The 24,746-nt window shown below is 41.1% G+C and overlaps 1 protein-coding gene across 3 annotated transcripts in view; it reads right to left on the minus strand.

Annotated features, from left to right (window-relative positions):
* Nucleotides 1–24,746, minus strand: part of Slc20a2 (solute carrier family 20 member 2) — an 89,051-nt gene that overhangs the window by 63,749 nt on the left and 556 nt on the right. The window contains exon 1 of one of the 3 annotated variants that reach the window (XM_055593313.1): nt 19,051–19,174. The exons of the other annotated variants lie outside the window; for them this stretch is intronic. The gene's annotated coding sequence lies outside the window, so the exon portion shown is untranslated. Of the gene's footprint in view, nt 1–19,050; nt 19,175–24,746 lie in introns of those variants that run through there. 3 annotated transcript variants of the gene reach the window in all.

Genomic DNA, 24,746 nt, shown 5'->3' on the forward strand with positions numbered 1-24,746 from the left:
TCCATGAGATGACTTACAACACTGGTCCACAGGTGCTTTCAATAAATGGCTGTGGTGTCATGACTGTGTCACATCAATAGAACACCTGGTGAAGATCAATCGAGTACTTAATGAGTGAGGATCAAACGATCCTCTTTTAAAGCTCAAAGCTTCAAACTATGAAAAGTTGAAAGGAATTTCAAATGGTTGCTAAGCATTCCATGGAAACCTGGATGTGCAAAGGCTCTTAAAACCCTGTTATTGCAATAACCTTTTAGATTTTCCTCTATTACGTCACTTAACATGAATAGCCTTGTGTGGAATTTGAATTTGGGATTGGCTAGGCAATGCAAAGGGACACCAAGCTGTAGACTGTTGTCATAGGGTCCCTATTCACTGTAGCCTCACCACTGCGCAGTCTCTTCCCATGCTGCTCTGCTTGGCCATAAGCACAAGAACAAACAGTACCCAGAGCCTTGTTTTTGAGATGGTATATCATTCTTTAGTCCAAGCTGGCTTTGAACTTATAATCCTGGTGTCTTAGCCTCCCAAGTGATGGAATCAGTGGTATGTGTTGTATTCTGGTGTTATGTATTCTAATGCTAATTATTGGCCCCCAAGATCTGGTTGATCTGGTTGATGCCCAGCCAAGCACATCCTCATGTACACCTGTCTTTGTCCTGTAAACCTTGCCCTACCTAATTTAAAGTTGATTGGTTCACAGAGTTGCTGAAGCCTGTGACTGAGCAGAAGAAAAGAGGGCAGAGCTGAGGTCCCTGAGCTTGAGGGACCACAAGGCCAAGAGGAGGAGAGGAGAGAGAAGCAGAAGATGTAACAGGAGGAGTGGAAGCCAAAAAAGAAGGAAGTCACCATGGGGCAGTACGGTCATGGGGGCTGGCCTGATAGAACAGAAGCAGCCCAGACAGGGACCATTAAGGCAAGTAGCAGGGCATGTGTAGCTGGGAAATAGCAAAGGAGCTTAGACAATTGATAGCTGCCCAGTTACTGTGATTTAAAGCTTTTATAAATCCAAGAGGTCTCTGTCTCGATTATTTGGGAACTAGCCAGGGTAGAGAAGCACTCCAATGTCTAATACCCCCTTCTACAACACACCAGTATATTAGGTGTCTCAACATACAGCTAGTGCTCACTAACACATACACATCCATCTACCTTCCAAATGATCACACTGGAATTACCCCTAGTACACTTTAGTAATGAATTAATAGTATGGTTTATATATACACAAACACAGAACTTCTTCACCATTAATTTATTATCAGTTTTAAAAAAGATGTAAATAACTAGCAAACCCAAGACAGTTAAAAAAAAACCTTTGATAGAGCTACTTCACTGTAATTCTTCTAAGCTGCATCAGTCTTTGAGAATCAAGGCAGCATTATTACTGCTGGTGCTTGAATACTTGAAATTTCATCAGCTATTAAAACTTTACAGCAATTGATTAAAAGTTTTATTTTGATCCGTATTTTCCCTACAAAAATACATGCAGTGCAAATTTTTTCATTTCATGTATATTTTCATATTTAAAAATATTCTTGTTCCTTGAGAAACTCACTCCTGTATAGGTTAATTTTTAAAAATTATACTAGAATTCAGTTATTCATGCTACACATAGTCAAGCACTTGTTATTTTTAAGCCATCGATTCTTGCTAACTTGAAATTTCCAAACATTTTTCAATAAGGAAATGAACAGCAATAAGCCTATGATGGCTTTCGCCTTTAAGAACCATACAATCTGGGTCAGGGCAGTGTACATAAATGTTTGCTGTATAAAGTAAGCATCCAAAAGGGTAACATTTCCCTGCTAAGGGGATGTTAAGAAAAGAAGCTTCCAGGTATGTTAACTAGAAAAGGCATTTTGGAGGAAATAACATTTGAATTGAGGCTTCTACAAATAGATCAAGTTTTCAGCAACTAAATAATCAGGAATACTACACAGAGGCTTGAAGCAGAGAGCCAACGGAGGGAGAAATGACAGGCTGGACTCAGGCTTCAGCGGAAGTTACTTGTCTATGCCACGAAGAATCCATTGACAGGAGTGGTCTATGGCTAGCACCTCTGTCTCGTCATCTCTAAATTAGAGGCACCTGCAGTGTGATTATGACAGTGAATCTAGCTGTCTCTGTGAAGCATGCAGAAGTGCCCGGTGTAAGCATTTTGTTAAGTACATGCTTACACATGCACAATGAGATAGAGGCGGTGGATAAAAGTACAGACTATAGGTAGATGGCTACATTCCCCCCCTCGTGTGTGTGTGTGTGTGTGTGTGTGTAGTACCTGGGTGGGAAATAGGGCCTTTTACACTCTAGGCAAAGGTTCTACCAGAATTACACGCTCAGTCATAGACAGACAGACACGGATCTAGACGTGCAAATATAATTTTTAAAGTATTTACTTTATGTGTATGTGGCAGGAGTCCACAGAGGCCAGAAAGGGCATTAGATCCCCTGGAAACAGGGTCACAGGCCCTTGTGAGCCTCCACACAATGGTGCTGGGAATGGAACCTGGGTCCTCTGATAGAGCAGCCAGTGTTCTTAACCACTGAGTCGCCTTTCCAGCCTCGTCCTGATCCAGTTTTATCAGAATACTACCTTGGAGTAGAAGGTGATAAGAAAGTACCCTCTCCTCCTCTGTTTTGTGCACACAGATATTTATATTCGAGTGTAGGGTTCAAATATGTTTTCCTATTTCCCGACAGCAGCCCCTTCCATTAGAAGAAGAGAGGCCCCACCTACTCTGCTCTCAGACAGGCACCTTCCTCCTTTCTCTCAGGGTAGTAATTCTGCAGTTGGTGATGCCAGCTGCTGTGCTTGACCCTGCTGCACAGACATAGCATGGCCGCCTGCCATGTTCACCTTCAAAAGCAGGAACATTAATGAACAGAAAAACAAACATATGCTTATTAAGCGCAGTCTTAATTTCTATAATTTTTTTGTTGTTTAAGCTAATATAAAATCTTAAATCTTAAATGTAATATAATTTGAAATTCAGAAGCAAAGTCAGACATTAGATTTAAAGTCATGGTAATTCAAAAAGTAGATTAACAAAGGTTTATTAGTTTCAGACTAATTTTACTGGAAGTCGTTATAGCTTCTAAGTAAAATTTCTCTCTCTCTCTCTCTCTCTCTCTGTGTGTGTGTGTGTGTGTGTGTGTGCAGTGCTGGAAACTGTGGAAACTTTCTTTTTCCTTTTCGAGAACTTTCTTCTCTTTTCTATGTAGCTCTGGCTGTCCTGGTCTTACTTTGTAGACCAGATTGGCTGAAACGCTCAGAGATCTCTGCCTCTCAATTGCTGGGATTAAAGGCGTGCACTAAGCATTTAACTTCTAATTTTTCTCTTCTTTTTGCTGTGATCAGACATGATCTGTTTCCAACAAGATAACCTGAATGTTTAGGGAAGGCAGTTTAAAATCAACCTGAAATCATGGAGACAGGATGTTCTGGTTATATCTGGCTAAAATCCAACTGATGGCTAATGCCAGCGATGTATGTGAGTGCACCCTTAGAAATAAAGCACTTCATTTCAAAAGTACTCCAATGGCTACTCAGTTCTTGAAGCAACAACGAGGAACAGAAACAAAACAATAACCTAGAATCAGAAAGATCAGCAACTTAGCTCTCAGAAGTATAATAACTCAGTGATTACAGTAATCCGGGAGTTTGTTCTCATAAACACAGAATGGGCACTGGTTCTCAACAACAGTGGACAAAGAGCTGGGGCAGGCTTGACCGCTGTATATACAAAATAATAGGCAATTATCTATTTTAGACCTTAATGCTTTCATTGTAAGAGCTCGTTTCTATTTTCCTTTGACATCATATTCCTCAAATTGCCAGGAGAGAACATACTTCCCAGTTCCTCGATTCTAACACCAGAAAGTTCTTCTACGACTGAAAATTATCCTCTCTGATTTCCTCAATTGAGACCTTTTCATGTAAACTGTATTGAAAAAAAAAAAAAAGCTCGTTAAAAAACCAGATTTCTTTAAAGCTTTAAAAAAAAAAGTCTTTTTAAATGATAGATGGAAATGCAAAACAGTAGCTTTCATAAAATCCAACCATTTTTTTTTAAAGAAGAAAAAAATCCTGTCCTTCTCATTCATGATTACCAAAGAAAGAAGCAGCTACTTGGGCGGCATCTCTGCCTGTTAAGGAGACCCATTCAAGAGCTGTGGGTACGGATAGCACACGAGACTAGAAGTCACTGTGCTAGCAGTTCTGAATCGCCACTGTCTTGTGTTTTGTGGTGGTCAGGGTTCATGACAAAATGTTAAGAGTTAAGCAGAGTCTCTCTGAGACAATTTACAAAATAAGGAAATTTCTCTCAAAATCAAACAGTGAAAAAAATCGAAAAAAAATCTCATTTAAGTTACTAGTCTTTAGAATATATAGAAAAAAACAGATATTAAAAATAGCCAAGAGAAGGGTTAAACAGTAGCTACAACACAAAGGCCAGGAGTGAAATCAAAATTATGAACACACATCTAGAGAAGTGTCTATATTTGACACTCAGTAACTATGCTGGAATAATCTGCTGAGCCAAGGAAACAGCTGGCAGTATCCTGATTCCCGATCACAATTAGAACCCTCTGTCTCAGGAAGTGTGACTATGCTTTTAGACTCAGAAATACACAATGCTTGGAACACCGTAGGAGCCTTAACTTTTTTAGCCACAGATAACAAACTTCATATACTTCGATCCTTCCTAATTTAAAATTTATTATTTATTTGCATGTGTGTGTGCATGTGCGTGTGGTCAAAGGACAACTAAGAGCTGGTTCTAGAGCTCAAACTCAGGTCATGAGGCTGGCACAGGGGCCCCTAGTACCTTCCTCAATGAACCATCCTGTGGGCCCTGGTCTTCCTTTTCTGCAGAAATATGAAAACCATGGAAGACTACACGCTGATATGCTTCCAAGCCAACCTGGGGCTGCATTTACTTACATTTTCGACCCCTGTCCACTTTCTGACCATTCCTCCACCAGGCAAAGTGCCGCTTGTTCACTCTCGTTTATATATATCCACCAAGGAAATAAAAACTCAGGGTATTCTGGGAAAGAGAACTATATAAAGTTATTAATACAGAGACAAAGTAAGACTGCGGCTCTCTCCACAGTATGGGGAAGGTTCTGAATCAGGTAGAGGAAGAGCTGACAGTATGGGTAAAGGCTGGAGCAGGAGAATAGTTCTGGGAATGGGTTCCCTGGAGATTGTAATGTGTATCTAGAGGGGAGCGCCTCAGAGCCCCATGACATCGGGCTGGCTTGTTGGCTGGGCACTCTCACATGGTGAGCTAACATACCTCTCCTCCCATCACTATTCCATCTTCTATATCTCAACAATATCTATCGCCTCAACTCCACATGGATCAAGGACCCTGAAAAAAAATGAGACAGGGCTTAAACTCATTTGGCACACAAAATGACTTTCCGCACAGAACACTGATAGCATAGGCACCAAGACTAACAATTATAAATATGACTTCACGAAGCTGAAAGTCTGTATGGCAAAGGACACCATTATTTAGGCAACACAGCAGGCTACAGAATGTGGAAGATCTTTACCAATTATATATCTGGAAGTGTTTTTTTTTTTTTTTGTTTTATGTTTTTCGTTTTGTTTTGTTTTGGTTTTTTTACCTAGAATAAAGGAGAACAACAACAAAAACAACAACAAAACCCAAACCAACCAACCAACCAACCAAACAAACAAACAAAAACCCCAAGAATACAAATAATTCAATTAAAAATAAGGGTAGTGACCCAAACAGAGAGTTTTCAAAAGATAAAACACAAAAGGCTCAGAAACAAACAAACCCTTAGCCATCATCCTTTGCTATCAGGGAAAGGATGCAAGAATTGCAAATTAAACTACTATGAGATTTCATTTCACCCCGGCCAGAATGGCAAAGATCAATAGAACAAACGACAGCAGTACTGGTGAGGATACAGTGAAAGGGGAACACTTATTCATTGCTGGTGAGAGTGCAAACTGGTACAACTATTAGAGAAATAAATGTGGATTTACTCAGAACACCGGGACTTGATCTGCCTCAAGGTCCAGCTACCCCACTCTTGAGCATTGCGGTGGTCTAAATTAGAATGGCCCCCAAAGGTTCATTTATATATTTGACTGAATAGTTCCATCAGGGTAAAGAACTGTTTAAAAGGATTAGAAGGATTACAAGGTATGGCCTTGCTGGAGTACTTGTGGCTTTGTTGGGGGAAGTGCCATTGGGGCTTGGCTTTGAGGTTTCAAAAGCCCAGGCTCAGGCTCTCTATCTGCCTGTGGATCATGATGTAAAGGTCTCAGATACTACCCTAATGCCTATCTTTATGCCACCATGCTTCTACTATGATGATAATGGACTAAGCCTCTCAAACTATAAGCAAGGCCTAAATTAAATGCTTCCTTTTGTAAGACTTGTTTGTCTTGGTCATGGTGTGTCTTCACAGCAACAGAACACTGACTAAGACAGGGATATAACCAAAGGACCATCCTACTACAGAGAAACTTTCTCATCCATGTTCCCTGCTACTCTGATCATAATAGCAGAAGCTGGAAACAGCCTAATGTCCACCAAAAGATAAATGAATAAATGAAAATGTAGTAAATCTACCCAATGGGAATATTATTCAGCTGTTAGGAAAAATGAAATTATCAAGTTTGCAGGTAAATAGATGGAACTCAAAACAATCATTCTGTGTGAGGTAACCCAGACCCAATAACACAAATATTTTTTCTCTTATATGTGGATATTAGCTTTTAAGCTTTCAATTGTGCTACAATCCAAATAGCTGTATTAGTTAGGAACCTAGTAAAGGGACTGGGGAGGAGGAGTTAGGGGTGAAGAGAGAATCTACCAAGGAAGAAAAAAGTAAAGTATTATAGAGAAATAAAGGGGAAACTAGAATTACTTAGAGATTACTTGGAGAGGGGGATGGGAAAGAGGGTAAGATGGGAATACAGCAAGGGACGCCTAACATTAAAGGCTTTTTGAGAAACCACACAGAAACCTTACCACTGCCACTGGCCTGACTTAATGTTACACATTCTAAGTGTATCTGTTTTACTATAAATGTTTAAGCTTCATTTCTCCTTAGAGCTGAGCAGTATTCGTATATACACCAAAGACTCATCTGCAAATAGGTTGATTCCAATTCTTTGCAATAGTGAACCCAGCAACAAACAAAGAGGTCCAAATATCTCTATGGCAGGATACAGAGGTCTCCGGGTACACAACCAGAAGGGAAATAGCTGGTCATACAGTAGTTCTATTTTAAAATTTTGAAGACTCTCCAAATTGGCATTCACATGGCTCTATTAATTTGTACCCCACCAACAGTGACTAAGATTCCTTTCTTTTCCTATCTTCTCCAACACTGATGGCAGATTTCTTGATGACAGCCATTCAGACTGGAGTAAGGTAGTTTTGCAAAGTAATTAATTAATTAATTTGTATTTCCCTGATGTCTAGGGATAGCAAACATTTTCAAAAACAGTTATTGGGCACTTGTTTTTTTGACTTTGTTTTGCTTGAAAACTGCCTACTTCAGTACAATTGGCCATTTGTTGATTAGTGGTTTTATTCCCTTGGTATTTAATTTCTGCAATTCTTTTGTAATTTCTAGTTGTTAGCCCCTTGTCTGAAGTGATACCTTTTGAGATAAATTAACATCAATATCTCTAAAACAATTCTATAAAACAGAAAAGGACAAATAGTTCAACATATACAAATCAGTAAACAATACAACAATACATAAATGAACTGAACAGAAATGACATGATCATTTTAATAGATGTGACAAAATTAAAAAAAAAAACTTGAAGACAGTAGAAATAGGAAGAGCACATATCAGCATAATAAAGGTTACACATCACAAACCTATGGCCAATAGCACACCAAAAAGGCCATAAAAACTCAAAGCACTTCTACTAAAATCAGAAATATGACTGGGTGTCCACTTTCTTCACTCTTATTCAGTATATTCTTAGCTGAGCAGTAAGACTCAAGCAGCAAATGGAACACAAATAGGAAAAGAAGCCCAAGCATCCTTATTTAAAGATGCCGTGGCTGGACAGGCAAGAGACCATAAAAGGCTGAACCAAACTTTTAAGTCTGAAGTACCTTCACTGAAGGCCAGGACATACAATTAACACAGGAATCAGTGGCAGTTTCCAGTGAATCCAGAGAATCCCTTGGTACCTGGCTCTGACTCTGGCTCCTGCAGGGACTAACATTTTATATCCCAGTGTTCCCACAGGTCCCCTGAGAGCAGGGGTTCTAACCACAGCCCTTCCTCACCAGTGCACAACTTCTGTGTCTGGCATTACAACTCCCGGCCCCAGAGGATTCACACAATTCAAAATGTGACCAGGTTTTGCTCCATCTGGCTTCTTTTGTGCTCAGTTTGCAGCTCACCCTGGGTGCTGTTGGCACCTAACCATGACGGGATCACATGATGGCTGTTCTTGGTTGTCATCTTGACTACGTTTAGAAATAACTAAAACCCAAGCTGCTGGGCACACCTGGGAGGGTTTTCTTAATCATTTGAAGTTGGAAGACCAACTTCTAATCGGGATCTTCTGAGGCCCCTCCCACCACCAAGAAAGAAGAGCAATGCTTAGTGGGCCCACTGTGAAGACAGCACATTCTTCAGGAGGATGTGTTACTCCAGCCGATATACCTAGTCACTGGAAAAGCTGCTGGCTTTCTGTGGAGCCAGGGAGAGGAGATGGTGGCTGCTGCACAGGCTGCTCTAATGTATGGACTGTATGATTCAGCTGACCCAACGGTACCTAACATGTCAGTGGCAATTAGGAATGCTGTTTGGAGCCTTTGAGATTTTGGAGCTAGGTTCTGCCATCATCTGTAGACAATTATTCTCCCTTTGACAGACAGCTCTTGGCCTGCTATTGGGCCTCAATGAAACCAAGTTACCATGTGACCTGAGCTGCCCATTGTGAGGTGAGTGTTCTCTGACCCACCAGATCATCAAGTAGGATGTGCACAGCAGCAATCCATTATCAGATGTGGCAAATACACGACTGGTCCTGTGCAGATCCTGCAGGTACAATCAAGGTACATGAAGAAACTGTCCATATGCCTGTGGTTTCTCCTCCTGTTACAATGATGTCTGCTGCCAAGCATGTACCTAGAGCCTTGCAGGGTGTGCCCTATGATTGCTGATGGAGGAAGAGAAGACTAAGACCTGCTTTAGCGATGGTTCTGCACATAATTCAGGCATCATCCAGAAGGGGACAGCTGCAGCATTACAACATTTTTCTGGGACAACCCTGAAAGACACAGGGGAAGAGAAATCTTCACAGTGGGCAGAACTTTTTATTTTTATTTTTTTGGAGATGCATTTTGTTCAGAAGGATAAATGGCCAGATGTGCAATTGTTCAGTGGTTCATGGGCTACAGCCAATGGATGGGATGGTCAGGGACATGGAATGAGCAGGATTGGAAAACTGGTAAGAAAGATATCTGGGGAATATTTGGACACATCTGTGCAAAGGATGCAGAGATACTTGTGTCCCATGAAAATGCCCCTAAACAGTGACTTCAACAGGAGTTCAGTAATAGATAAGATGGGCCATTCTGTGGACAGTCAGCCTCTTTCCCCAGCCGCCTCTGTCATTGTCCAATGGGCCATAAACAAAGTGGCTATGGTGGCAGAGATGGGGGTTATACATGGGCTTGACAACATGGACTGCCACTCATCAAACTGGCAAGGCTACTGATGCCAGATCTGCCAATGGAAGAGACCAACACTGAACCCAGATGTGGCACCATTCTTAAGGTGGCCTGCCATTGACCTGGTAGCTGGCTGACTACACTGGACCACTTCCTCTGTGTAAAGGACCATGCTTTGTTCCTATTACAGCAGATACTTATTCTGGTTATGGATTTGCCTTTCCAGAACATGTTTCTGCAACGCTACCATTCATGGACTTAGAAAATGCCCTATCCACTGTGATGGCTCCCCAGTGCATTGCTTCTAATCAATGAACTCACCTCACAGCCAGGAATGTGTGACAATGGGCCCATGATCATCAAATCCATTGCTCTTACCATATTCCCTGCTATTCTAAGGCAGGTGTCTAACAGAAAGATGGAATGGCTTTTTGAAGACATGGTTACAGAGACAGTTATGCGGCAGCAACCTGGAGAGCCTGAGTCATGGCTCTCCAGAAAGGAGTATTCTCTGGATCAATGTCTAACATGGTTTGGTTTCGCCCATAGCCAGAATCCACAGGTGCAGAAGTCAAGAGGTGGAAAGGGGAATGGTTCCACTCAGGATCACCCCTAGTGATCCATTAGGAAAGGTTTTGCTTCCTGTTCCCATGACTTTAAGTTCTGCTGGACTGAACGTTTTGGTTCCTGCCAGGAGCCATAACAAATGTTCCACTGAACTGGAAGCTCAGACTCACCCCAGGCCACTCTGGGCTTCTGATGCCCTTAAACTAATAGGTTCATGAAGGAATAACAGTCTTAGTAGTGATGATCCACACTGTCAAGGGGAAAGTAAATTGCTTCTCTATAGTGAAGGCTGAGAAAGATGATATCTGCGCAGGGCATGGCAGCACATGCCTTTAATCCCAGCACTCAGAAGGCAGAAGAGGTGGAGCAGGTGGAGCTCTGTGAGGTCAAGGCCAGCCTGGTGAACACAGTGAGTTTCAGTACAGCCAGGTCTACATAGAAAAACCTTGTCTTGAAAAACAAAACCAAAAAACTAAACCAAAACAAAATTTGTATCTGTGATGCAGAAGATCCTGTAGGCAGTCTCTCCGTGCTGCCATGGCCTGCAGGAAATGACAACAACCTAATCCAGGCAGGATGACAAAGAGCACAGACCCTTCAGGAATGAGGTATGAGTCACTCATCTAGGAAAAGGACCAAGACCTGCTGAGGTGCTTGCTGAAGGTGGAGGAAATAGAGAATGGGTAGTAGAGGAAGTTAGTCATAAATATAGCTGAGGCCACATGACCATTCACAGAAAAATACATTACAGTTGACACGAGCGTCTGTCAGTTTGGTAAGAATGCAGTTGTTCAGATATTTATGTTTCCTTTCCTTCATTTCTTTTTCATGCAATGTGACATTAATTAAGAGAACATCAATGGTTGTCATATTTTAAGTTTGAGATACTAAAAGAATGTCACTTAAGGGACATTGGCACCTAGTCTAAAAGTTATAATGCATTTGTGGTTGCATGAAGCTTATGTCATGTTAGGCATAAGTATGGCCGGTTTAAAAATATAATGTTTGTAACTGTACACAGGATAGTTCTATTAGGTGTAACTATGGCCTAGTTACTGTTTTCATTTGGAAACTAGGCATGGCATAAGGAGATGATGGTGTGTCAAGGTGAAAAGGGTGGACTTGTGGTGGCTATTCCTGGTTGTCAACACTTAACTACATCTGGAATTAACTAAAACTCAAGCAAGGTGGCATAGCTGTGAGGGCTCTCTCTCTCTCTCTTTTTCAGGAGAGGGGAAAGTGAGACCAGTTTTCTCTGTGTAGCCCTGGCTGTCCTGGGATTCACTCTGTAGTCCAGGCTGGCCTCGAATTCAGAGATCCACCTGTCTCTGCCTTCTGAGTGCTATGTGCCACAACCAGGCAGATTTTTTTTTTCTTAATTGAATCATTTGAAATGGGAAGACCCACCTTTAATCCAGATCTTCTGAAGTGGAAAGAGCCACTTTTAATACTGTCTACACTTTTGCTAGCAGCCTATATATAAATGACATGGAAGAAGGAAGGTCTTGCTCTTTGCCTGTTTGCTCTCACTTTCACTGCCAGGCCCATTTTTTCATTAGCATTAGAACCCATTTCATTGGGATTCTAAAGACCAGTTGAGATATTCAGCCTCATAAACTAAACAACTACTGGAGTCTTAGACCTTCCATTGGTAGGCAGCCACTGTGACTAGCTGGACTATAGCCTGTAAGGCATTCTAGTAAATCCCTTGTGTATAATGAATGTGTGTGTATTCATTCTTTATAAGTACTGTTCTTCTAGAGAACCCCCCCCCCAGAAAATTCAGAGAAAAGAGAGCACCCGAGTAAAATCAGAAGAGGAAGTCAAAACTGAAAAACAAGTTCATTTAAACAGATGTGCAAAACATGACAAAGTAATTAAAAGACTATGACACAACTATCAACTATGACCTACACACAACTACCTGATCACACTAAGTGCTAACGGTACCTTCCCTACAATGGAATCAAAATCATAGAGTGTGCAGAAATGTCTGGGAAAGAATTCAGAGTCTTGTTTTTTAAAAGAATCAGTGATCAGGGCTAGAGCAATAGTTCAGTGGTTAAGAATACTGGCTGGTCTTCCAGAGAATCCAGGGTCAATTCAAAACTGAAAAAACAAGTCTGCTCCAATAGAAAACTGGAATTCGATTCCTAGATCCCACACAGCAGCCTACAACCATTTGTAATTCCAGTTCAAGGGGAGTCCAAGACTCTCTGATGAACACTGTGCATATACACACACATAGGTAAAGCATTAGTAGACATTAATCTAAATTATTTAAATAAAAATTAATGCTCATAGACAAGATTCAAACAGATAAATTTAAAAATCTATAGAAGATCTTGACAAGACAGGCAAAAGTTCAAAATATGGAGGGAAAATTCAGCCAGGAGATTGAAACACTTAAAAAAAAAAAACCAAACAAAACAAAAAAAACCAAACAAAAATACTTGAAATGAAAGAAACGATCAATTAAATAGAACCCACATCAGAAAGCATAATCAACAGATAAAACCATGCAGAGAACAAATTTCAGATATGGAGGAAAAAGTAGAGACATTAGCATGAACAGATATACAAAAGGAAAGAGAAGTTAAGGAGGAATGATATTTCTAAGAAGTCTAGGGTATATTCAAAAGGCCAAACCTGAGAATTGGTGTTATAGAAAGAGCAGAGATAAAATCAAATAGAAAAAAAGAGAGAATTGTCTAACAAAACTGTAGCAGAAAATGTCCTAACCCAGAGAATGAAGCAGACATCCAAAACATCAAGAGACACACAGAACTCCAAATAGACATGACCAGAGAAGAAACTTTTCATGACACATTACAGTCAAGATGTTAAAAATACAAAGTAAAGACCAACACTAGAAGGGGCATGAGAAAATGTCAACTCACACACAAAGCCAGGAGTATCGGAATAACCTCAGACGTTCTTCAGCAACCAGAAAAACATGTAATAAAGTATTTTAAACCCTGAAAATAAATAACCACAAACCAAGAATACTTATCAAAGTTATCTTTCAAAATGGAAAATGTCAGCCCCACAATAAGAGACTGACTGTAGCCTGAAACTGTAATCCAAATAAACTCTTACTTCTCCTACTGAGTAAGAAGCTATATTGGTTGTGATGGTTTATGCCTTAAATCCCTGCACCTGGGAGACAGGGGACGATCTCTTGGGAGTTCAAGGCCAACCTGTCTCAAAAACAAACAAAACAAAGGCATTTCATATAATGAAAAATTTAATTTAAATAAACACTACTAGATATTACCATTTCACAAAGAAACCAAGGCTAGATGTCATAACTTGCCCAACTGACATAGGTAAAGAGACAAATTACCATAGTTAGAATTCACATACAAACATATGTATATCCTAGGTGTACCTTTGCAAGGTTTCTAGATTTCCTTTGGTCTCTTTGTAGAAGAGCTATGCAGTGGTTTGAGTGAGAATGGCCTCCAAAGCCTCATATATTTAGATGTTTGATCCTCAGTTGCTGGGACTGTTTGGGAAGGATTAGGTGTGGCCTTATTAGAGAAGTGTGTTGCTGGGGGTGGGCTCTGAGATTTTTAATAGCCCATACTCTCTCTGTCTCAGGATTGTACTTTGACATCTGCCACAATGTACTGAGCTCTGAGACCACCTTTCACTAGTGGCTATTGAAGTTCCTTCAGCTCTAAGATACCCAACAACCAGCAGTGCAGTATGGCCAGAAGGCTTAGGAAGAAAGACACTCAGTGAGGTGAGGTGAATCCCACATTGTAGGTTGTTTTTCAAATCTCAACAGCATCATGAGATACATGGGATTTTCCTGTACATTCTATACCTGTATAAAAACATCATACTGAAACCCATTATTTTCTATATTAATAACAATAATACGCATAAGAAAAAAGGAGAGATAGATCTATGAATCTTATGTGTTTATTCATTCATTTATTTATTTATTCAATATTTTTTGGAACAGGGTCTCCTCTTGTTCCTGGCTGACCTGGAACTCACTATGCAGACCAGGCTGGAAGTCATACACAGCTGCCTGCCTCTGCCCCCTGAGAGCTGGGATTAAAGGACTCTGCCTGATGTTTAAGATAAAGTCTAGCTATAATCCAGTTTTGTTATAATACAACTGGAGTTGCAGACTACACAATTTATACACTTTCTTATGTAAAAAACTCAGTTGTTGAAAGCATTTGCAGAATGTTGCAATGTAATTACAAAAGAACATAGGTTAATTTTAAGACATGAAGTCTTTCAAAATAAAATGTCTGTTGTCAGTTTAAAATATAGTTTTAGAACTTAAACTTAAAAGGAAATGCAACAATACCCACAATGCACTAGTAAAACTAGGCACTAGAATTACCCATACTTTTGTTTTGGGGACCTCCTATCTAACAAATGTTTAAAAGGCTGTTGTGTTTGCTTTTTCCATTTCCAGGAATTGATTATTAATGCAAGTCCTTTTCTAATAGCATTTACTTTCTCTTCCTGTCCTCCCATGTTGATTTCAATGGTGTTTGCTGTAAAATTGTTGGGATCATGCTGTGCTGTTACGGTAACCTACTCCAACAGCGTGTGTGAAACAGTAGATCTTCAGATTCGGCCTTTTCCAGAGAGTGTTTTACATGTGTCAGCAGAATGACAACCGAAAAGAGATACGTGAACATGAAAGAAGCCATTTGCAGAGAAAGCCTGAAAGCCCATCCCTCTCGGCGGATCATCTGATGAACATAATTCACAAAGTAAAACCCATAAAATACCAACAAAAGCCAGGCAGGGGGAGACTATAAAACACCACGTAACTGGGAGCTTTCTTCAGCTCATCAGCCCACTTCCATTATTTTAGAGATGAGCTTTACTCTTCTTCCATTCTTGGGGATGTTTTCTTTCTTAATGAGCTGTTTCAATTTCTATTCCATGCTGAACTTTCTCTCTCTCCTCGTTGTGGCTACCAGGATTTTCACCTATCTTGTACTACGCTTTTCTCTCAAATTTTAATAAAACTGTTCTCAAATTACCTCCCATTTCTAATTTTTTTTTTTTTAATTAATGAGCCCCAAAAGGAAAATTCAGCTTTGCTGGCAACACCTGGTCGATTCCACAAACATCCCCGTTGGTCCATGAAAGTTCCCAGACTGAAAATGACTTATTCCTGAAATCAGTGCCACCCTAGGGATTTGAGTGAATTAGGACTATATGGGCAAATGGTTGTATTAAAATGCTACCAGGGAGACCGGGTCCAAGAACTTACTGTATATACCAGACTGAGGAGAGGGTCCAGCTCCTTCATCTAGACCCTGAAGAGGTCAGCATGCACAACTACAGTGGCCATGGCCTCTACCCATTACCCGGCACCTCCCGTATGCATCAAGACTGACAGGGCTGATGGTCCCTGGGGCTTCCGCTTGGCTCAGTCCCTCCTGCTCAACAGCCTTCTCAACTGCTGGCTTCCATGTCTGTCAACTCCTTTTACTGTTGCAGCTGGACTCAACTCTGCAGCTTTCCTCAATCCCATAAGCTAGATGTCTGACGCTGTAGCAGCCCTTCCCCTCTGCAGCTGGTTTAGGGCCACTGTCTCAAGACAGAGGCACTTGCGCTTCCAGCAGCTTATTTTTGAAACCTCTAGGAACTCTGCAGCAGCCTTTTGTATCTTATCTGTCACCTGCAGATACACAGATGTATTTACTGCCTGACACAGGAAACCTCTCTACCTGCCTCTTTGTCTTACAAACTATCAGGCCACACCTCTTTGACCTACTACCAGCCAAAAGAGTTGACTATGTCCCCCCCACCCCCCAGTTGGCTAGAGCCCTACCCCTTGCAACAATAGATCAAGGCCCTATCTAGTGTTTGGCTCATTACCAAGAGGCTCTCTCCTCCCTCTGAAAAGCTGTAAATCACAAACTTTGTTTGGAGGCTGCTGAGGGTGTGTGAAGGCTTTCCCTCTTCCTACAAGAGCTCTCTCCCACCACAATTCCTTTCCATACCCGAAGGCTTGTTCATCCCTCTCAAATCTCTCTCTGCCTCTCTCCAAGGACCAGTCATAGCTGCTGTTTCACTTAAAGACTGAGCATGTGGCTCCTACCCCATGGTTGTGGAAGCACTTGCTCACCTGTGCTCTCCTTCCTTCCCTCTCTCCTAACAAAGCTCGTTCTGAAGAATAATTTCATGTCAGCTCCTTTCCCTGCATTTTTTGTTCTAACCATGACCTGTAAGCAGAGTTAATATTAGGGAAGACTGGATTAAGATGGGAGAGATGTCCCAGAGGTTAGGAAGATTGCTCTTGCAGGGGACCTGGGTTTGGTGCCCAGCACCCACACTGAGCTTACAATTGCCTTCCCTAGCAATTTCAGGCAGTTTGGCCAGGCACCTTATCTCTGTAGGAGTATAAAGGAAAGCCCGGTGCAGCAGTGCACACCTGTAATCCCAGCACTCAGGGAGGCAGAGGCAGGGGGAGCTCTGGGAGTTCAAGGCCAGCCTGGTCTACAAAGCAAGTCCAGGACAGCCAAGGCTACATAGAGAAACCCTGTCTTGCGAGGGAAAGGGAGAAAGAAAAGAAAAGGAACCTATGTCACCTCAGCCAGATTACCAAGGAGAGAAGAATTACCTAAGAAGCTGCTGCCAGTGAAATGACAGTACCTTGGAAATGTGTTTATTCAGTACATAAATTTTGCCACAAGTATGTTTGTCTATGATTCTGACCTGACGTGTTTATGACAAAATCTTTAAGACAAAGGAGCAATAAATGCCAATAACTCCTGAATAGTTAGACTGTGCCATAAGGCTACACTGACTAACTCTGAAGTAGCATTAGTTGTCTAAAATACCAATCTTAATTCTTAGCATCAGAGAACACAGAAACGTTAATGTTCCAAGGAAAAGAAGATAACAACTGATTTATCTTAAATACATAAACACATAAAAACAGAAAGCACATAAAAGGAGCTGTGTTCTGTGCAAAGACTGGTAACAAATCCATCTGGTAATGCCTCTGCTAGGAACAAAGAAAACATGAACTCCTGGAATAGATGCACCGTGACTGAACACTCAAGAAAACAACATTAGTTTATAGCTAAAAAACAGACCAAATACCAGAGACTGGACCATGGTTCACAGAGGAGGATGGACAAGAGATGAAGCTAGCTAGAGCTGGAGCTGACAGACTAGGAGGCCAGGCACAGCCATGTGGAGAGAGAGAGTACAGAAAAGGGGCTGGAGAGATGGTACAACAGTTAGAGATGCTATACTGTTCTTGCAGAGAGCCCACTGGTTCCTAGCAACCCTCAGTTGCCTGAACTCCAGGTGATCTGATGCCCTCTTCTGGCCTCCAAGAGCATTGTTACTAACATGCACATACACACAGATACATGTACACAGAGAATTAAAAAGATAAGAATTAATAAATAAATTAATAAATAAAAAAGAGCAAAGATTTAAAACATTAGGTTGAGCCATGGGAGAGGCAAAACACAAGAAAATTAAATTTCTGACAGATGGTAAAAAAAGAAAAATACATATATGCACCTGAGAATAAGTGATTGGAGTAGATCAGGCAGAAAGGGAAGAGAGGAAAGGAGAGCAGGCCTCCTACAGGCGAAAATATTAAAATTTAAAATTAACCAAATACTTTATGAAATTTTGCTTCACTAAGTTAAAATCCTGCTCTTTTTCTTATATTTGTCCTTGTTGGGTAAAACATGAATTGTAAGAACAAACATGTTCCTTAAATTATAGAAATATATTGAAGAAAGCAACTCATCTTAGTTAGGGTAAGGTCATAATGGGAAAATATGAAAATACGACTTACAGTGTCAAGTATCTTAATTCTAACCAACAAACTAATTTCTTCCCCCACCCCTTTGGTTTTTTTTTGTTTGCTTTGTTTTTCAAGACAGGGTCTCTCTATGTAGCTTTGGCTGTCCTGAACTCTGTAGACCCGGCTACCTCAAACTCACAGAAATCCTCTGCTTCCTGAGTGCTGGTATTAAAGGCATGTTCCACCACTGTCCAGACCTAATTTCCATCTAATGTGCAAATGAGCACACTAATGACCTTAAGGGCTGGCTTTCATTCGTTAACTACACAAATGTGCTTTGTCTTTCGTACTGCCTCCCCCAGTACATTGGATGGGAAGAGTAAGAAGGTGACACCATAGCAACAGACTAAAAACTAGCCTGAAGTTTAACACAAAGTTTAAAAAATTAGAAAGTTCTGCTGTCCATGTCTTCTGGGAAACTCAGATTGAGGGAAGGTGAACATAGTCATCACCAACAAATGAGAACAACTAAACATTGGACAAGAAAAAAAAAAGACCAATACTGAAAAGAATGAAAATTATTCTTTCCTCCTTTCTAGTTTTATAAGGCAGGGTCTTACTCAGCAAACTACAGAGCTGAAGATGACTTTAAATTCCCGATTCTCCTGCCCCTGCCTCCCAAGTGCTAAGATTATTGGCGTGTGTCACTGTATCTGGCTTTAGAAATTGTGACTGATTCTGGAAAACGCAGGTAAAATAGCAAGTGTATTACAAAGATGTAATTCCTCCCTGTCTCTCTCTCAGGTTAGCCCTGGCTGTCCTAGAGCTCACTCTGTAGACCAGGCTGACCTCAAACTCAAATATCATTCACCAACTGGATGGGTTAAGAGAAATAATGAATGTCTAGAAACAAATGTAGAAATGGTTAGACTCCTGTCACTCATTTCTAGAATTATCTTCTTTCAAGCTGCTCAAAAGTGGGTTGGAGCTGCTTCCTGAAACCGCCTTTCGTCAGCTGTTTACCATTTTTCAAATGTTTATGAGTCAGTGGGTAATCCAGTCCATGTGCAGGCATCTGACATACTATGTCCGGCGCTGAGAGACTTCCTGAAAGAATAAACCTGGTCTGCTGGTCTCTAGGAGGACATGCTGAAACTAGGAATATCACTCATATTCAAAGATGATATGGAAGCCAATGATGCTGTTTTCAAGGTAAGAGTCCTTAAAAAAAGAAAAGTTAAAAATAAACCAGGTTAAAAACCCAAAATTCTTAACACAGTGCAAATTTTCACACAAAATGAAATATAACCTTTAAAAAAAGTATCACAGGGTATGTAATAAGAATACTGCAAATAATCAATTCCTTAAAATTAATAAAAGGTAGTAGGTAAAGCTACATGGACATTCCAATGACTAACATTTTTGATTTTACCTATCCTAGGTTCACTAGCTGACTCAGTGCATCCGAATCTCTTACATCAAAAACCATTCGGGGAAGAGGGCGAGTTTAGACTAACATGCCAATTGGATAAACATTTCTTTTCCTTTTCTGAGTGTTTGCCTGTGCTCCATGAGTGTGCCTGGCCCCTGTGGAGATCAGCACATCAGATGCACTACAAATGGAGTTAACAAATAGGTGTGAGCTGCCACGTGGGTGCTCTTAACCTCTGCGCCATCTCTCCAGCCCCCTTGATAAACATTTCAATACAAATTATTTGAATTATTCCAAGTTAGTGTCTAAAACATTTAAATAGAACATGAGCTGTGAGGCAAAATGCATAACTCACTTCCACACAGGACATCTCAAAATGAATGATGTTAAGGCAGTAGCAGCTCATGCCATTCCTTTACTGACCTACAAAGCACTCCTTAGATAAATGACATGACATTCATCACCATGAAAATGATCTCAAAGACATAATACTATACCTTCACAGGGTATGTCCCGCCTGGCTGCTAGCCAGATTGGTGGCCATGCTTCATTTAAAGGGATGTCTTCTTGGTTCTTGGATAGTGGTCAGGTCTGGGCAATTCCCCTATCTGCGCAACCATTAATAGTCAAAGACCGCTGATGCCTGGCACCCAGATACAACACTACCAACTGCTGTCAAAAAGGGTAAGTACCTAGGTTGTGGGAGAATGTGACTTCTTTTCTTTACCTTGCTGGATTTTTTGGTTAGGCCCACATTTAATCCCACACTTCTGACTTTATTCCAAGTTTATACTAAATCAGTAGAAATTTTTATATCTTGTACCACCATTAAAAAAAAAAAAAAAGGCATGCGGTAGAGCACACCTTTGACTGCAGCACTTGGGGGTGGGCGCAGGTGGATCTTTGAGTTCGAGGCTTGCCTTGTCTACAGAATGAGTTCTAGGACAGCCAGGGCTACACAGAGAAACTGTGTCTTAAAACCAACAACAACAACAAAAAAGTACTTGGTGAGAAGAGGACTTCTGACCTTTTCTAATTGAGTGTTGTCTGTTGCTCAATACACGCTGAAAAGGTGGGATCAAAATTCCACCAGTGGGCAGATAACCTGAGGACAACCTCAGCGATAACCACACAACAGTAGGTTCCCACAATGACTGAAATCGAGAAAGTACTTAAGAAAAGGAGCCAGCAAGCTGTCACATGTCACTCAGCATTATTTTATTTGGCAGAAGTGTTCTAACACTGAAGGAGGAACTTTTGAGCCACTGTCCTGGTAAATCATTACCCTAGAATCCAACAACCAAGATCAAAACCATACTTAGCTGTCAGTCAAAATCCAGGTTCTCCACCCTCATCTTTAGTTCCTGCAATGGCCTCTGACCATTTATTTCAGTATCACCCTCTTCTGCCTGGAAGACTCAGAAGTGCTTCTGTAGTGCAGTGGTGCAGGTTGTTTTTTTTTTTCTACCCTCAACTTTTTAAGGATTAAAAAAAAAAAAAAAAACAATTACATTTTTGTGTTCCTGTATAGGTCAGAAGACAACTTTGAAAGCTGGTACTCTCCCTCTACCATGAGTGCCAGGAATGGAATTCAGGCTTGGTGGGCAGCACCTTCCACCTGCTGAGCCATCTTGCTAGCCCCACCCTGAAACTTTTAAAAGCACATCCTTAGGGTCAGGACAGAACCTCGTCATGAGGTTCTGATCACCAGCAGCACAAAAGTTAAATAAATAATTTAAAAGAACATCTTTCCCCCTTATTTATTTACATAGCGATGACATGCATGTGTGGATATGCACATGTATGCAGGGTGATGGGGAGGACACAAGAGGGCGTTGGGCCTCCTGCAAATGGATTTACTATGGATGGTGATAAGCTGCCAAGTGGGTGCTGAGAACCAAATTCAGGTCTTCTGCCAGAGCAGCAAGCGCTTTTAACCACTGAACCATCTCTCCAGCCAACACCCACCCTACCAAGGGCACCTTCTATAACTATTTTTAAAAAATATATGATTTTTTAGATCTTTCAAATCGTAAAATAAAATTCCTAGGCTGGAGAGATGACTCAGTGTTTCACAAGCAGGAGCAACTGCTGTAGACATGTGTCCTGATCCCCAAACCAATATAAAAATCCCTGTTGTGTGGGAACACTGGGGCTTGCCAGTCACTAACACGGCTCCAGGCTCAGTGAGACTGTCTCCAGGCAATAAGGCGGACAATGACAGAGAAGGCTGCCTGACATCTTCCTCTGGCCTCTGTACACTGGCACCCCCTCCGCCTCCCTTACACCACACAAACAACTTCACAGAGAAGCTTGGCTGACTCGGGAGCCAGGCTGCCTATTCTACTTATTATGCACATCATAATCTTGGGCAAGAAAGCTTTGCTGGCAATCCATTTCCTCCTTGAAAAATAGGGTAATAACTACCTTCACCAAAAAACTATTGAGACACAAATAAATGAGCATGTAACGGGGACAGAGACACACGGCTGGCGCACTTGAAGTGCTACATAGACATTACCTATTATTATTTTTGACACTAAATTTTTACATTGTTTCTTTCATAAGTATATTCAAAGCTTGCCTAACTAATATATTACCTTTGGCTTAAAATATATGTGATGTTTTCCCATGATAACTAGTATTTACTCAATAGATACATACAAGCCAACTCTGTAGACATACCAGATGCTAAGGCAATTCTCAAAAATCATGCTGTATAAACAGGCACAGCCTTAAAGACCATTGTATTTGAAGTGAGGACACAAACTCCATGAAACAGTAATGTAGTAAATGTAACGCCATTAAGATTAAACACCTTGTGTTTACACAACACACAAGGGGTAGTTGTGGGATTCAATTACAGAGGTGAGGCTGGAGCAGCCCTATACAAAAGGAAAAGAAATGCATGCACTTGGTACATTGTTCATTCCACAAATACTTTTCCTGGCCAGGATCTGTTCTGGGCCCTCGGGATAAGCAACAACTCATTCTAGCACAAACTGATTTGCTGTCTGTGGGCTAAAGGACACCCACACCAGAGATAAGTTTTCTATTTCATGTTGGTCATGATGGAGATATGAACGATGATAGATGCAGGGGGGTTCTGTGCATTCTAGGCAAATTTTCACACTGAGCTGCACCCCCGGCCTAGGAGCCAAGTTCTGAAGTGAAGAATGAGACAGGCCCACCTTCCTGTCATCACTTGGATGACCTATAGACAGGAGCGAAGACAGTGCAAGAAGACAGTTTCTACAACTTTAGAGCTGTAACAAACGTGAATAATTTAGTGATTTATTGTGTATATTATAAACCTACTCAATTGGCTATAGATTATATTAAGGGAATAGTTTCTTTATTTCTTGATATAAATGCTTTGACTTATAAATTCATTGTCACTATTATTTGGATAGATTTTGTTCAGAGGTCCAAAATTTTGCCCAAAGGAAAGCCTCATAGGGGATTTCTTATCACTACTGTCTACCTTTTTCTTTCTTTCAGCTACCTACGACTACCCCCGAATCTCAAAGCTTGCAGAGTGCTTGAAGAGACAGATGAATGTGGTAGCAACAGTTACTCACACTGAGAAGTATTCACGCCAAAGAACAATGTGCATTTTTCTCATCTCTATTTACTTTCCGCCCCCAAAGGCACTGTCCCCAAGTAAAGAAAAAACCCTTTGGTAAATACCAAGGAACAAGGCTTTGCCAACTTTTATCTCTTCCCCATGACACACCATCAGAATTTCCTGATAGTGAGCTCCAATATGCTAATTTACCCACAAGCACAAGCTTCCAACCTCTCCCCTCAGCCTGTCTAAAATCTTTCCAGCCACTTCTATTCTCTCATGACACAGATCTACCACCATCCTCACAAGTCAGCTTTTCAAACTGTTGTGGCTACATAAATCATTATGTTCTATCTTTATAAACATATTCTAATCTTATACTGGACACACTAGTATGTGTTTAAGATACTTAAAGCCTAATCAAAAAGTCAGACACAACTACCCACAATCCAGAAAATGTAACATTCTTAATAGTCAAATGCTCAGTGAAACCCTGACTAGCTGAGTATAGCAGGGCACACTTTTGATCTCACCACCCAGGAGACAGAGGCAGGCAAGGTCTCTTGAGGGCTATCCTGCTCCACATAAATCCAGGCCACCCAGGGGATACACAGTGAGATCCTATCTAAACACTCCAGCAAAATCACTGCCTGCTGTTTTGTTTAATTTTCTTAGTTTGGTGTTGAAAAAAAAAATCACGTCACATGTTTGTCCTTAGTTAGGAACTATACAAAGAAGGTCCCTTCGAGTAAGGGCCATGGTGGCTCTCAGTACTTTTGCCTGGTGCCTACCCTAACTTCATCATTTTCTGACTGTATTATGTAATGGGCACTTGGATAAGTAAGAGCTACAAGGCATTTGACACAAACACCCAAACGGATTAACTGCAATTCTATGAACTTTTAAAGCCACACTAGTTTGCTGAGTTATTCTGTGATCATCACCCTTATCTTCACAAAAGAGGCAACTATTTAATGCAAACGTCCTACATAGTGACGCGTGACATCAAACTGGTGTTGGAAAAAACTATGAATAATCTATGCTTATGCAAAAAGTTACCCTTGAAAATTAACCGACGTGAAACATCCATGAACATCTGGCACTGTCCTGGCAAACGCGCGGCAGGCAGCAGTTACTACCGCTCCTAATTTTCTAACTTTAAACTCAAACCAAATGGTTAAAAAGTATACATGACTGTATAATATACAAATGCACGTAACACTGATACGATAAAAAAAAAAATGCTGGCTAGGGGAAGGTGAGTCTGTAATAGGCAAGACAACTTGGAAAAAGTTACAGTATTATTTGCTCTTATCTGTGCGTACCAATTCAACAGAACCGCTACGCTGCGAGCGTGAGCGGTAACTACAAGTCAGTTGACCCCGGAGAACTTGCCCCGCTGGAATAGTTTAAGCCCTTAAGCATGTGGACAATGGACCGCTTTATTTGCACCAACCTGGGGACTGATCGGTTTATCGGCGAAGCTGCCACCCCAAATACACCCGTCACCTGCCCCACGCTGGAAAACCCAAGCATTCGAGTCACTACGCAAAGTTGTTGCTCTTTTTTTTTTTCCTTTTCTTTAAAAAAACAAAAACAAAAACAAAACAAAACACCCCAGACATTCAAGCCAAGACGCGAGAGCACCCGGGCCACCACGTCCAGGTTCAAAAACACTCGGATCGCTTCGGCCCCGCAGCCGGGAAGATGAGGGGAGCG

This window comes from Psammomys obesus, unplaced genomic scaffold, assembly GCF_907164565.1.
Source record: "Psammomys obesus unplaced genomic scaffold, mPsaObe1.curated_primary_1811, whole genome shotgun sequence".
Classification (NCBI taxonomy): Eukaryota; Metazoa; Chordata; class Mammalia; order Rodentia; family Muridae; genus Psammomys; species Psammomys obesus.